The following is a 15,732-nucleotide window of genomic DNA, read 5'->3' on the forward strand; positions in this document are numbered from 1 at the left end:
CCTCATTTTGTGCAGTTGTCTTTAATTTCATGGGGGTGGGTTCTGATGCTTTTGTTTGTACCTGAGTTCTAATAGTGGAGTTAGAGGAATTAATTTTCAGTACCCCTAAGAAGCAAATCTTCATGTTTTAAACAAATCTGCAATCATTTAGACTCCTTCTTGCTCTTGCTCCTACATACTAGTCTAGTCTGTTTTATAACAAATCAGGTGAGTTTTTGGTGTTTGTAGGGAGGAAGGACAATGCGTGGCTCAGTATGTCTCCTATATTTCTCACAAGTCTGCCTCTCCTCATTCCTTCACCACAAAGCAGCCAAAACCTCCTACAAACTCCTTAGCTTTAAAAAAAATAGTTTGTGGGGGATTGTAAAAGCAGAATTTGATGTGCATAAAGAATGTAGTTAATGAGTTTTGTAATATCAAGTCAAAATCGTAGTTTGGAAAAAGTCCTGCCTCCTGGACTGAACCTCCAGATAAAAGTATTACAGGTCATGTTTGGATGAGGACTGTTGTTATGGGGAAAAAAATTAGAGTGCTTTTGAAAATAAAACAAGGGACAATCAATGGCAGCATGTCATAACAAGTGAACCAATATCCAAACAATTTTTCTATGACAATAGAGGTGCTTTGTGTCAGCAGTCAAGCTTTCCCCACCTCAGAACTTCAGTTTTCACAAGAAGGTGAATAAGTAGCAAGAGTATTTGTGGCCTCAAGTGGCTTCATCCTTTGGAATGTGTGAAAGGGCACTGAAGATTTCAGGAGCTGAAAGTGTGATTATGTAGAATTTGGGGACATCTGCTGGTCAGCCTGTTCCACACAGGGATCCACACAACAGGAATCCAGCAGCTGAGCGTGTGTGTGGAAGTCATTTGGGACAAATCAATCTTAAGTGACTTCAGATAGAAGCTAGAGATCAAAGCTAACTTCAAGGAGAAACTTAATAGGCTGGGTCTTTGAAACTTAAGACTCTTCTGGCTTATTTGCCTCAAATAAGTAACAGTATTGTTTAGCAGAATTACTCATCTGAATTTCTTCTAACCTAAAGAACAAAGAGATAATTTAAACACAGAAGGATTAATTTATTCTTAAAATATACATTGAGGTAGAATTTACATAGTGGACATCTGAGCACCACCTAAATTTATGCACATCTTGAAACATTAGACAGCTGTTCTGAACATTAAATACTTCACCTAGCAGCAAGCAAATGTTGCAATAGTTTCCATCTTATGAAATACCTCCTTGAAGTCAAAGAGGGGTTTTTTTCTTAACAGTGGGAGTGCTTGAGATGGCCACAATTACAGACCCCTAAATGGGAGAGCTTATAGTCCTTTTACTAAAGTACCAAAATATCAAATACCAAACACTACTAGAACTCCTAGATGGAGAGCTCACTTTAAAACTGGATAGGCTGAAGTGATTATGTTCAGTGGGCTTCAGGTATGGAGTAAGCCTTGGAGCACAGCCACCTCCAAATCTATTCCTTCAGGGTTCCCATTCCTGTATTGTAATTCCAGGATGGTCATTACCATCCCTCACTTGTACCTTCCTCCTTACAGTATCCAGTTCCCAGGAAGGGGTAATTCAACCTCTCAGGCTGATGGCATGGGCGTGTAATCTTGGAGATACCAAAGAATCGCTTCTAATGTGGTTTTACTCACACATCTCTCCTGGAGTTGGTTTGTACAGAAATGACAGTGATAAAAACCATTTGTAGGATTAGATCACTGGATATCTAAAACAAGGGAAAGGCATTTAACCCTTTGAGTTACCATCTTCCCTGCCTTTGAACAACCACTTCACACAAGCTCCTGCTGGGCACTATCCCAGCACAGCTGGTTCTTGGACTGGCTGATGTGCACTGAAATTCTGGCCTGGACAGCCTTTTGCATCTGTACTGAAGGCCAGAGATGTGAAAGGGCCACCAGAGCAGCACAGAAAACAGGAGAGTCTGTCCCATGGAAAGGTATTAAAGGGTTTTATTACAGGGCTAATATGGAAAGGTGCTCCAGCTGTGGCTTCACAAGCTGTCTGTTTTAGGCTCCATTAATTATGTTGTGCTTTAATTTGCATTAATTTGCACTGTGCTACCATTCATGCTGATTTATTTTTCCAAGAAAATGACAGCTACACCCTGACCATGGGAGTACTGCTGAAAATGTGCCATTTAAAAATTAAGTGTGAGTTTTGGGAATTAAAAATTTGGTATTCTAATATTACAAAGCTTCTCTCAAGATTAATTAATGTTCTCCTGTATATAATAATTAAAATAGTAACTACCTTAAAATATTTTTCTTATGCTTCTCAGCCCTCCTTATTAGTTTGAACTTGCCCTGGTATGTTTTTCCTTTCACTGTTTTACCCTCTTGAGTCTGCTTGTAGTTCTAAAGTTAGTTCAAAAGTTATAACTTCTTTTAATGACATTTGTCCTTCTCCTCCTATTAAGGATGAAGATGTCATTACAGAGCAGCTAAAAACAACTTCAGCTGCTCTAGTCACACTGGAATTCATGTAGAAGCAGCTAGCAGAGAACATACAACTAGAAGGCAGATGATATTCAGGAAGTCATACATGTTGCAATTAAATTAATTGGTTTTACTTGGAAAAGCATTTTGGAAAAACAAGCCCTAACCTTCACAAAGACTATTGCAACATTAAAAGAGAATGTTGGTTGCTGGAGTTCCTTTGTGTAAAGCAATCATTGCATCTTTGGTTCTGTTTAACTGCAATTGCTGTTAGCCAGCCTGAACCATGCAGCTCCATTTACATCATTTACATTTTATCTCAATCATGTATAAAAATTTTCCCATGTCCCCTGAGCATAAAGTCAATATTTTTCCAACTTAAAGCCCAAAGTGGCCTCTCAGATTAAGATTGTATAAAATTTGGCAACACTTAGCCTATTCCAGCTGCTCTGCCCTTTTGCCCACCTGCTGGTTTGGTTCTCCTAATTTTTATTTTTTTCCAGCTCAAACAAACCTCAGATGTGTTTTTGTTTGGTTGTGGAGAGAGATGAAAGTAGACCAGTCCATGTATCTTTCTATTGAACCTACATTTAAATTGTTTCTACATGCTATTTTCAGTCCATTAGGAAAGTTTTCCTTCCTTGCCTAAATGAGTAAAATTCAAAAAAAGAGCTCCCTCTGAAGAATAAGAATTCATGTACTTCAGACATAACCTTACATACAATGACCAACTTTAGTAATATTACAAATAAGCCATGGGATATTACTGGTGTTGTGCACAGCTGAAATGAAGATAACCCATTACATAACTTTGAAAAAGGCATTTAAATGCAATCATTTCACAGACAAATCCCTCATGAGCTTTTCAGTAGTAATGCTGCGTGTGGGTAAGCTCCCTTGTCCCACTTCCAGCAGAGTCCTGGGTGCCAGTGAGAGAGGCAGCACTCACGGGGCTGTTCTTGGGTATTTTGTTCAGCTAACTTGTGTTTGTCCCCACACACCCTCCCAACACTCCAGCTCTGGTAGGACTGGCCAGGGACTGGTTTTTACTTTGCTGGCACAAGGAAGTTTTGCTGTTAAGACTCTGAAGACCCATGGGAAAAGCCACAGAGAATTCACATACAGGCATTGCTTTATTTGGAGGATCCAGAACTTGTTCTGGGAAATGCAGTAGGTCTGTGTGAGATGAAGACAGATGATGACAGTAGTCAACAAGGCCTGCCCAGTCAATAGACTGTCAGGACAGAACAGTTCTGGCAGGTCAGGAGAGAAAGATCCACCTTACTATCAGGCCCAGTTTATAGGTGAGAAAACTGACCTGGAACTCAAGAATAAGTGGAATAAGTGCACTCCATACAAAGGAAAAGCTAAATGTCCTAATGCCAGATGTGGGACATCAGCCTAGTGCTGTGCTTCTCTCAGGTAGCTAGAAGCTACCCGCGCATCAAGAAGTGTTAATGCCAGGTAAAGAGGTCAGGTGCATAAAAATAATTGTACAGTACTATTTTCCTGATATCTAGTAAAGCCTCTTGAAAATAATTTGTAAATGAATACATTCACATTGACTCTTTTGATGTAAATTGAGTCCAGTGCTGCTGCTGCTGGAGCCTGCTGAGGAGAACAGTTATTATTTGAAAGCCAGTAACCATTCTCCAGAACATGTGCAAGTGGAAGCCTACTGGCACCAAGCTTGCCTTGGTCTTTTTCCCACAACTCTCACCAGCAACCCCAAATCCTGAAGGAATCAAATACTGCAGGCTGAAAAACACAGTGTAGTTCATGTTGCACTTTTTATTGTAGCTGTAATGCTGCAAACCCAGCTGGTAAGAGTTAACAAAGACAAGATCTTGATGTCTTAAATAATGCAGAAGCGCTTTTTGAGATTGTCTTGTCTTTTTTCTGCAGCAGAGCACACAGCTTTAATCTGTGCCAGTATTTATGAGCCCTGCCTTGAGTTTCTGCCCATGTAACCCTGCCTTTGCCATAGCACCAGCACTGCCCTTCCTGCAGCAGCTGGGCAGAGGCAGGTCAGGAACCTGGGCAGGCCAGAAACTGAACAGGGAAGATAAACACAGTCATGCATCAGCTGTCACAGTCTCAGACTGTGGAGGGAGTTGGTTGATTCAGCAGAAAGCTGCACACACCCCCCATCCCCCCCCTCCCCCAATTTTTCCTTCAGATTAGCCAGGTGAAACAATGGCCTGATGATTATGGGAGATAATGCAAGGGGCAGGGGGAAAGCTGGAAGGGGACAGTAGGAACCTATGCCCTTGGGCAGGTCACAAAGTAGGACAGCAGAAGAGAAAGGTAAAGGAACAGCAGCACAAGAGCCAACAGGAACTGACAAAAGGCATCCTTTGATCAGCTCAAGCTGCTCTTGTCACTGCACCCTGCAGTTACACAAGCACTTTGAGCCAGCTCTGCCAGAGAAAGAAATTACCCTGCTCTCCCCCAGCCCTGGGCACTGCTGCTGCCCTCAACATCCCCATCCTTCCTGCCATTGCTGGTCTTACAGCCACACACTGAGCTGGAGAGGAAACCCATTAAGTTGGAAACAAAGCAGTATTTTATGCTGAGTTAGTTCTAATATGGATTCATTCTCCCATTTACTTTCTGAGACAAGAGAGAGCTCTATGTGGTGAGAAAGGGAAAGAAAGAAAGGGAGATGCCAAGATGGAGTATTTTGACAAGCAATCAAAGAGAAGCCACTGCATGGGGCAGGTGGCTGGAGCCTGCAGGTGCAGAGCAGGGACAAGGGCACACTGCCATGTATGTGCACACATCCACTGGGTTCACAGGGGTCAGCACCAAGCAGGTGAAATGATGTTAAACTATCAAACAGTTCTTAGAAAAAATGTTCAGACACGATTTGCTAATCATTAGTAATTACACTAACACATGTCCAGCTCTGGGATGGTTTTGATTAGGCAGATCCATGCCCAGGAGGGCCTTCTTGTCAGGTGTGCTGTAATCATCCTGTGTCATTCCTTGACACCTGAACCATCACTTTTGGTGGCTGAATTCACTGACATGTTTAGCATATCTCTATGGCCTGCTTTTAGGTAAGTGGAGTGTGTTTCCTTGGTGGAGGTGGTTGGAGCAGGCTAGATTCCTGCCACATTCCACAGGAGGCATTTGTGGATCCTGAAATCCATCAGATTCTACTAGCTGGATTCTTCCCTACCTATGGGTAACTTGGGGATGAGGGTTATAGATAGCAGAAGAGAAGGGTTTACTGTTTTGAGAGCTTGTTCCCAGACCACCAAGTCTTCATTTGCCCCGTGGCAGGCAGCATTCTGTACAAGACGCAGACGTGCAGACCAGCAAAATCAAAATTATACAGAAACGAGACTACAAATGGACAGAAAATAGACAACAGAAGAAGTTAACTTTACAGTTGGTGCCGTGACTGTAACAAACCGAGGGTTATACCAGCACACAGCTCTCCAAGGGTGCAGAAGCCCTAACGAGGCGATTTAGAAAGCTCTGCTCAGGCTGCTCTGTGCCAGCTGTGCGCTGGATCTGCACACTCCCCGCACCGCGCGGCTCCTCGCCGGCCTGGCATTTCACATCCGGAGGATATTCCACAGCTTAAACCCCTTCGGCAGTGACAGGTGTTCCCAGCCCTCGCCAAGGCATGTCTCAAGCCTGAGTCCTGCCCTCCTGGCCCTGCTCTGAGCTGACAGCGATCGGACACCGCCACCGCAGCGCGATAAGGAGCCCTTATCGCGGCGCGTCCTCGGCGATTGCCGATGTCCGCCTGCGCCTATCTCCCGGCCCGCTCTAAGATAAGCTTCCCAAGCGTCGCGCCGCTGCTTTCCGCTGGGATCTGGCGCCACAAGAAGCCTTTCCCTGTGTCCGAAGGCTCTTCCCAGCCCGTTCCCGGCCGCCCAGGCCCCCCCGGCGCTCCCGGAGCCGCGGGACCCGCCAGGGGCGGCCCGGCCGCACCGCCCCTCGCCCCCCTCTCCCCTCCGCCAATGAGAGAGCCGCTTACTCGTCGGGCGCGCGCCCTCCCGCCAATGGGCGGCGCCGTTGTTGGGTTTGCGGGCTGTGGAAGCCGCACCCTGTCGGGCGGGGGCCGCTCGGTGCCTGAGGGGGCGGCGGGAGCGGCGGGAGGCGGGGACCGAGACAGCGACAGCCTCGTCAGGGGACCGGCCGCCGCGGCCCCTTCGCTCCTGCCCGTTCTCGTCTGTCCTCGGGTGAGCGACGCGGCAGTGACGGTGCGGAGGAGGCTGAGGGGCGCAGCCAGCAGCGAGCGGGCTGTGAGGGGGAGACGGGAGGAGGGGGCGGCGAGGAGAGGCTGGGGCGCAGACACTGGAACCGGCTCGGTAAGCCCGGAGGGGAGCGCGGGGGGCCGCGTCTGCCTGGAAAACGTGGCGGGCAGTGCGGAAAAACCACTGCGCGCAGGGTGCCTGCGGTGAGGGGCTGCGGCGGGCTCGGGGTCACCGCGGAGGCGGGGGCAGGACGGGGCTGCGGTGCCGGCCGGGATGGCTGAGCTGCGGGGGCAGGTGCTGCCAGCCCTGCTGCCTCGGGAGGCGCCGTGCCCGTCCCGTGCCCGCCGGGATGCTCCAGCCGCCGCCACCGCCGCAGGAAGCGGCCGCTCGGCGTTGGAATCTCCATTGCACCCGAGCGCTGCGTCTGCCCGCGCTGCCCCCGCCGCCCTTCGGCTTCAGCTGCCCCTGCTGCCAGCCCCAGAGGTGACCTGCGGACCGTGCGGGGCGAAATGCGGGCTTGGGAGAGCCCAAGTCATCGTCCGCAGAGCACGTAGGAGTGAGGGAGGGTTTGGGATGTGTGTGCGCGGTGTTGGGGATTGGCGGGGCACCAGCAGCAGACGGGCAGTTGTTGTTTTGTTTCCTCTGCTTGAAGGGGTATCTAGATTTTAGCGTTTCTAGGGTCTGCTTTTGATGTGAAATGTCACATGCCTTTCTGCACGTAATTGCTGCACCCTCGCTGTGCTGCTTTTAGGGTTGATTCTTAATCTATGTTGGCTTTAGTTAAAACTAGCAATTAGGGAGGGGGAAAATCCAGTCAAGCTGGAAAAATACCCATGGCTGTGTTGAGGTGGGGGCTAGGAATAGCACTGAATTTACATCTTTCGTGAGATGCTGCTGTAGCTCTGTTCTGTAAGCTTATTGCTGGTTTGGTTTTATTCTTTGCTTTTTGCAAAGTTGCTGTGGATCACAACGTTATCGTAAACCAAAGGTATTCAGTTTTCTTGCTCTATGACTTGGGTTTTTATACAGAGCTTTGCAAAACCTTACCTTGAGCTTATGAATTCTCAAACTGCAACTGCTGCTGGATAATTCCTCTGTGCTCTGCTGGACGCTACAGGTCTCTCCCTGCAGACAGGCTGTTTACAGCTCTGCTTCTTGTAACGTGACTATATGTGCCAATGGAATTCTTGACAGTCCTTAATTGTCACAAATTCGGGTTTTTGGTTTGTTGGTTTTTTTTTTTTTAACAGAGCAAAAGAATTTATTTTAAAGGCATACAAACTATTTCTAAGATTGGCTTCCATTTTTTGTTAAATTAAATATAATGGTATAAAATTTCTGTTTCTCAGTAAGGAAATATTCTTTGAAGAGCACTTGTGTAATAAGTGAGGAAAAAATGCAACTATGGGCTAGACTTCTGAAACAGGTGGCTTTGGTATTTCTTTCTATTCAGTAAACAGATTTGATGCCAGCACACTTGATATAATCTTGAGTGAATGTAATGATCTCTATGATTTGCCTCACAGAATTCAAACTTGGTGGTTTTCTCGGGAGAGTTTTGAGGAAGAGGCATTTGCAAATTTTTACATCTTTGCTGTGCATTACTGTGTTTGCATGTTGAAGTGTCCTGTAGTTTTACTGCTATGAAGTTCTATGCTGAGGACAGTGCTTTTTAGCCAAAAACTGTTGTGTTGACTGAATGTTTTCTTTCTGTGCTTGATGATTATAAGTGTGAAAAATGTGAATGTGCTTCATCTGAAGCAAGTATTTTTGCTGGCATGTTGTGCCAGTAAGCTCATTAGAGTATGGTTCACTAATGCTGCAGAGTGAAGGAGGTCATTTACTGAATCAGTATTTTTCTGTGACAGTTCTTTTAGAAGTATCCAAGAGAAAATGACTCACCTCTTCTCATTCTCTGAGATTCACCATCAATATTAAATGTTTTTCTGCACGTCTGGGATAGGCCTCTGAGCAGCCTGGTCTAGTGGCAGATGCCCCTGGCAGGGGGTTCAGAACCAGGTGATCTTTAAGGCCCCTTCCAACCCAAACCAGTTTGTGATGCTGTGTATGGACTTGCATCATCTGCTGAAATTAGATAGAGAATTTGAGCACTGAGAGACTTTGACAGAAGCAGGGCTAAAACTACTTCTGCCCCAAGTCTTGGTTTTTGAAGTGGAATTTCACAGCATGAACTGCCTTTAGCAAATCTCATCCAACATTCCATGACTTGGTATAGGAGGAAAGAAAAAGAATTTTGAAGCAGCCGATTTTGTTAATAAATAGAATTAAATAATAAAATTATTTAAATTGAAAGTTTCAAACTAGGAGAAGGCTGCTTAGCATGTTGATTGCTACTAGGCATACTTCTATGTGACAAGTGCTTCCTGAGGAGCCTAGGCAGTAAATCTTGCACCCACTGCTTTTCTGACTGGTAGGAACAGCTTTCTTCATTATTAAGGAGTTGTAGCAGTGGTGAATAGTGAGTAATTTGTAAACCCCAAAATGTTGCTATGCAAATGAGCCAGTCCTGCTTTGAGGGGAAAGATGCATATTAATAAAACTTGCCCACTACTTGAGTGGAGTGAATCAATGTGGCTTTTGCTGTACAGCAGAGACACCTGAGGCAGGAGGGCATGAAGAAAACTCCGTGCTGATTTTCTGACTGTGGTGGCTCCTGAATTAGAACTTGCTCTTGGACCATGCTGCACCCCAAAGTGATTTGTGAAATAGCACTGTAGCAGTAATTCAGCCTGCAACTAAATATTTCTTTGGCAGTTTCAGGGTGGCATGTGCTTTATATTTGAAAAGTGATTGTGAGCAGATGTGAATGTGAGTTTCCTCTGCTGAGCCCATTGTGCAGGTCATTTGACATCTGCTGAGGAACCTGTCCAAAGCTCTTCTCTTAAGTTATGCATCTTGTATAACAACAGATTCAAAAGCAGATATATTTTAAAAATCACAGAAGTCCCTAGATCACCTAAGTTAGGCAGTTTTCATTCATATAATTTAATCAGCCTCCTCAGGGGAATAGGAAAATATTACCTAGTCTTGCTACTTATTCAGCATTTCTCTTCAAAAATATTCTGGTTTTGCTAGGGCTGAGAGCAGGAGCTGTACCAACCTGTCAGTAGAGCAAGGTGTAAAATGTAAAGCATGTGAACCAGTTTCTTTCCTGAGGAAAGCTTTTCATTAGAGGTAGTAATGCTCAAAAAGTACTGGTTATACAGATTTTGATCTCTAGTAATTTTTGCCTCAAATTTACCCTTTTCTCTGGCTACTTTTTCTCTCACTTTAGGGTATCATGTATACAGTAACAGGGTTCTGTGGGAATGTATGGTGACATCTGTTACCATCTCAGCAGGCATCTGTTGTTTATTGAGAATTATCTTGATAGCCTTTAGTCAAATTGAAGCAAGTCATTGGTTTCTTTGCTCAGCACTCAGTGGATGTTGTTCACTGTGGTCTCCTCAGTTCAGGAGGTTTAGTGGCTGGGAGTTGCAAATGTTGTAGGGGAAGAGACTCCAGGAAACGCCCTTTTCAGAAGTACTGCTTTTCAAATCGGGGCCGAGCTGAGATGGGCTCATTTGCCTTCAGGACTCGGGTTAACAGCTCAGTAAACGGTCCTGGTCTTGAATGAGTTGAAATGTTGCTGCTGCTCTGAGGAATTTCAGTCGAACTGTTCTTCACCTCAGGGCCGAGGTGGGTGTGAGTAAGTGCTGCCCGTGGCGCTGGCTGACCAGTGGGTGCCTGCGCTGCGGCTGGGCTGGCTCTGACCTTTCAGAGAGGCTGAAAACCTCGTCCTTGAAGGTGTAGCCAAACTGGAGTAGCAACTTCTTCAGTCCCTTCCTAGCTTCCTCCCTTTGACCTTGCTTATTGGATTGCATGCTGAGGAATGATCTCTGCCTGCTCTGCTGGATTCACTTGTTACCCAGGGAAAGATCAGCCTTTCAGACTCACATCAGTTGCACTAACAAGTGCAAACGTCAAAAGAGTTTTTCACTATCACTTATTTGTATGGTTTTCCCTGCAGATTAATTAAAAGTTAGCATAAATAAAAGCAAGTCTCAATTCAGTTTTAGAACTGTGACATTATGAACTACTCTTTTAAACTGGGATTTGGCATATGTGTGCTCTTCAGACTAATGAAACATTCCTTTGCATTTTTAATTGACAAATGTCTTTTTTAAATCACTAATTTTTGTACCATATGTTATGTATGATTTTCAGATCTAGATTCAGGAAGTCTGAAAAAATAAGAAGTAAAATATTTCAGAATTTTGAGATTTTGTTTTTTCTTTCATACACCTAACTGAAGTGTTGTAAAGGGCTCATGGAAACAGTAGTAAAAGCACTTAATCAGTAACAGTGTATGGGATTTTTGATACTTCCAAATCAAATGAGTAGATGATTGTTGTGATGCAGTTATGTTCCAAAGACTAGGGGGCAAAAAAACCAAATCTAGGTTTTTGGTTGGAATCAGTAAACATCTAAAAGCAATTTTGGATTAAAAACTGTAATTTGACTTGGAGCCATAAAAACTTAGGTTTTTTGGATGTTGTTTTTGATTTGTTTGTACAAATTTCAAATATGTTGTATTGCTTTTTATGCTTTTTATTTCTATCTTGTTTTACATCTTGAATCTTGAGAGGTCTGATGCACTATTTCAGTTCTATTATAGCTTATGCCAGATTAAACCAGAAAGTGTTGAGGGAAACCTTGACCCATGAAAACTGTCTTCTCTGTTTTTTCTATTGGTTGTTTTGTGCTGTTGTTGTTTGGGTTTTTTTCTTTTGCTGCTGTTCTGTGTGTGTGTTACAAATGACTGAGCATAAAGTCACTGTTGGTGCATTGTGACTGTGGAGATGAAGAATAAAGCATACCCTGACTTTGGTGTTTTAACAGATTAAGCAATGTCTTTAATTTGCAATGTCACTGCAAAATATTTATAAAAATCTATCGAGCGTGTGCACTTGTGAAGCATCCATTCCATCTAAAATTCATTGAAAGAGCACATTGCTGCTGTTGTGCATTAACTGAGAGGTACCACACACTTGGCTATTATTTTAATCCAAAAGATCTTGTCTAGCAAAGCCTTGTGTGGTGACCTTGAATCAGCACAGCTTGGTGTTCCAGAGTTAGAGGGACTTAATTTATTTTTCTCTTCAATTTCTAAAACTGCTAGCTACACCCAGCTGAATTGAACAGGAAAGTGGCGACTTCAAGCATGAAAGGTTTCTGCCAGCAGGGAGATGTGATGGCCAAAGTTGTGTCCCTGCTGAGAGAGGGCCATGGCTTGGGGCTGGCTCTGGGCAGCAGGGGTGTGGCTGTGCAGGTGTCACACAGGTGGGCAGGCCATGGGCAGGGGTGTGGCTGTGCAGGTGTCACACAGGCCATGGGCAGGGGTGTGGCTGTGCAGGTGTCACACAGGCACTGCCAGGCAGGCCATGGGCAGGGGTGTGGCTGTGCAGGTGTCACACAGGCCATGGGCAGGGGTGTGGCTGTGCAGGTGTCACACAGGCCATGGGCAGGGGTGTGGCTGTGCAGGTGTTGCACACCCTCAGCCAGGCAGGCCATGGGCAGCACTGATCCAGCCCCAGTGGTTTTTGCCATGCCTTGGCCAGCCTTGGAGAGCCAGCGAAGGCAGGAGGGAGCACGGGACTCACACAGGATGTAGAGAGAACATGAGAACTTAAAAAGGATAAATAGGAAAGCATTTAAGACTTCAGTTGGTAGCAAATAATATTCCATTAGTTTTGTCATTTTTCTCTAGTTGTTTTCAGTTACTGGAAAGGTTTCCATGATTTTCAGGTGAAATTCTACACAGCTAATGTGTCACTCTATTTTTAAATGTCACTTCAAATTTCCATATGATTTGAATAACTGATTCAGTGTAAAGCACAAGATTCTATTTTGATTCCAGAGTAAATTTTCTTTCCTTACTGTGGATATTATTTTTAAGTCTACTAGTACATAGCAAAGTGTGGGGTTTTTTGGTTTTTTGCTTGTTTTTTTTTCCCCACCCTCTTGGGCTTAGAGTAAAATTTATTAGATGGTGAGTCTTCAAAGATAGTCTAGTGATTTCAGCTATAACTGATGACTTAGAAATATTTTGGAATGAATTTATGTCTATTATAGGTGAATTAAGGATAAAATGGTTTTGTTTTTGTAAATTATTTTTTATGAAGTGTTGGTGGCCATAAGTATACAGTTAAATTTATTTGGATATGTACAATGTTTATGGTACAGTATTACAATGGTTTTTAATCTATTAATAGGCAGAAAAAATTAATAATGATCTTAGATGTTTGCTTAGATCTCAGCTGTACATATAAATCTATGGCTTTTCTCCTGTTTAGTGATATAGGGATTTTGGTAAAAAGTTAGTAAATTCTGTAGGGTTTTCCCAAAACAAATGAATCATACATGATGGAGAGGGAGATAAGATATCAATCCTTCATCCAAAGGAAAGCTGTTTCATCTCTTGTGTATCAAGGAAGGTTGGTGGGTGGGTTTCTACACCTTGGACTCAGAGAGGACCATCCTGGTCTTTGATTCTGTTGCTGCTTCTAACTCAGTGTCTGTCTGTCTGTCTGTGTGGTTTTCCAGTTTGCTTTCAGTCTGCTTTAGCACTTGCACTGATCTTGATGCTGCTGAGTTATGTGGACCATCTTATACTGAGTTTCTTGCCTCTCCCCTGGAAGGAGAATTTGTGGTTGCAGCCTAAGGGAACGATTTTGCCAGGTGGGATGTCCACTTCTAGACCTGCCACAGTCTTTGTTGTTGACCTGGGACACTTTCCTTGGCTCAGTTGCAGGCTGTGAATGGAGATGTTGGTTTGGGGACAGGGAGAGGCCGGCGAAGGTGCCTGTGCCCTTGCTTCACACAAGTGGAATGACAATGACAATCCTTCCCGTATCCTCCTATTTTCCCTCGCTGCAGAATCCTGGGGAGGAGCCAAGAGCAGGGAACACAGTGAACATTTTGCTGCACAACTTGGAAGAAGGTGTCTCAGAAAGTGTCCTGTGGCCTGCCCAGCCACCAGGAAATAAAGAGCGTTTTGGCAGCGGCTCAGCGAAAGCCAGGAGTGGTGAACAGAAGGCTGGGAAACATGCTTAAAATCTGAATGGCAGCCAGGAAAGCTGGACTTAGGCAGTCTTGCAAATTATGAGGGCAGCCTTATTAATTGAACATTCTGGCTGGTGGAAAAGATGCCTGAGGCTCAGAGTCTTTATGGGTCAATATTTACCACTAAAGTGGGGAGACAACTCTCCACACCTCAAGCAAAGCTCACAATGTCAAAATTAAACCTTTGTAGCTGCATTTGCTATTTCAACTGCAGGATCAGTGGGTTTGGGATCCTATCTAATGTGAGTTGGTTAAAGCATTGAGATAGCTGCTCTCCCAAAAAGACAGAGACTCCTATTGTTCTTGCTTTTTTAATCAGCTATTAGCATATGTTAATGTATGAAAGTGTCCCAGGTCAACAACAAAGACTGTGGCAGGTCTAGAAGTGGACATCCCACCTGTCAAAATCGTTCCCTTATGCTGCAATCACAAATTCTCTTTCTGGGAGACAGGCAAGAAACTCAGTATAAGATGGTCCACATAACTCAGCAGCATCAAGATCAGTGCAAGTTCTAAAGCAGACTGAAAGCAAACTGGAAAACCACACAGACAGACAGACACTGAGTTAATGTATAATTATAATTGTTAATAAAACATTGCTAATGTTTTGTGTAATGTTTAATGTTTATGTAGTTTTGTATTTAGGCATTTATTAAAGCAATCCTGAAATATTAAGAATGTTAAAAATTGCACCATTTAAAAACATGTGAATAATTATTTACTTAGGTTATCCTGGGTTTGTTTTTCAGAATGTCACTTCTTTGAGGAGCTTAAGCTTATTTCTACATTCCCTGGTTTCTGGGATCATTACTGTGCCCACATATGTTGTTGAAATATGTTAGTTCTGTATGTATGTATGTTCTGTTCTGAAACTATATTTTCAGAAATTCATTACACCCCCAAGGCAAATGGGAGAATATTATTGCCCATTTTCAGTAGTGTAGCTACTCAAGCCACTTAACAAGAATGAGGCAGATTTCAAATGGCTCTTTTTCTCTGCAGACCTTTAATCAGTACTAGACACCTTCCTCAATAATTCTGTTACTGGTTGCTGGTATGAAGACCTGTTGTGATACCAAATAAATGTTTACAGTAGAAGGAAAAGTGAGGTCTGAAATGTTGTATTTGCTACATTGTTTCTTGTACTACAGTTTTTGCTTGCTTAATTTAGTCCTTAATTAGATGTGTTTATCATTAATGAATAGGATGAATTCAGTCAATTTGACCGAAACTCAAATCTAAATTTATTCTTTCAAGGATTTGATGATCTGAGAGAGTAATCTGGTAATTTTCCCCTCCCTTCTCTCTGTTGCTATGGTAGTCCTAAATTGGAACCTTGTCTCTGCAGACTTTTTTTTCCCTCTTTTACCCCCAAGTAAGTTTTATAATAGCTGTGCAGTCTATTCTCAAGCCAAAATATTGATAATACAGGTTTTCTTGTTGTTTTTTATTTGGCTGATTTGAGGTGAAGCTGAAATTAAGCAGCTTTAACTTGCCTTTCCTTTTTCTAGCTCTCAAGAGACTTTGTGGCATAATTTTTATTCATGTTTTACACAAACATCGTTTAGGGGAAAAGCAAGAAAAAAAGGCTCAACTAAAGCAAAAAGACCCAAAATGTCTGAGTGTCATGAAAAGCTGTTTGTAATTGTAATTGCAGAAGTGAACATTCAAATTGCAAACTCCATAAGTTGTTAAGCATCCAAATGTTCTTGCAATTCTGGTTTACAGCAGTGTGCAGGGCTTATTTGATGAGGTGCTTTCAGCTACTCCTGGCATGGCTGAACTTCTGATGCAGCAATAAATGCAGGTAATTCTGGCAACTGTAAAAAATATTTGTGCTCTTACTAAATTTTGGGTTTTTTCCATGTAGAAAAAAGTAGAGATACAAGATCTAGCAGGGTTGATAGCAAATTGAAAAGGATCATCAGGAA

General features: G+C 43.5%; 1 protein-coding gene across 12 annotated transcripts in view; it reads left to right on the top strand.

The window, feature by feature from the left end:
• Nucleotides 1–6,504: 6,504 nt before the first annotated feature.
• Nucleotides 6,505–15,732, top strand: part of ADD1 (adducin 1) — a 63,385-nt gene continuing 54,157 nt past the window's right edge. For 11 of the 12 annotated variants that reach the window (XM_071447353.1, XM_071447355.1, XM_071447357.1 and 8 more), the window contains exon 1: nt 6,505–6,661. The gene's annotated coding sequence lies outside the window, so the exon portion shown is untranslated. Of the gene's footprint in view, nt 6,791–15,732 lie in introns of all 12 variants that reach the window. The other variant, XM_071447354.1, reaches the window with a different exon arrangement.

This window comes from Agelaius tricolor, unplaced genomic scaffold (genome assembly GCF_023055355.1).
Source record: "Agelaius tricolor isolate 1412-34295 unplaced genomic scaffold, bAgeTri1.0.p SCAF_24, whole genome shotgun sequence".
NCBI classification, from domain to species: Eukaryota; Metazoa; Chordata; class Aves; order Passeriformes; family Icteridae; genus Agelaius; species Agelaius tricolor.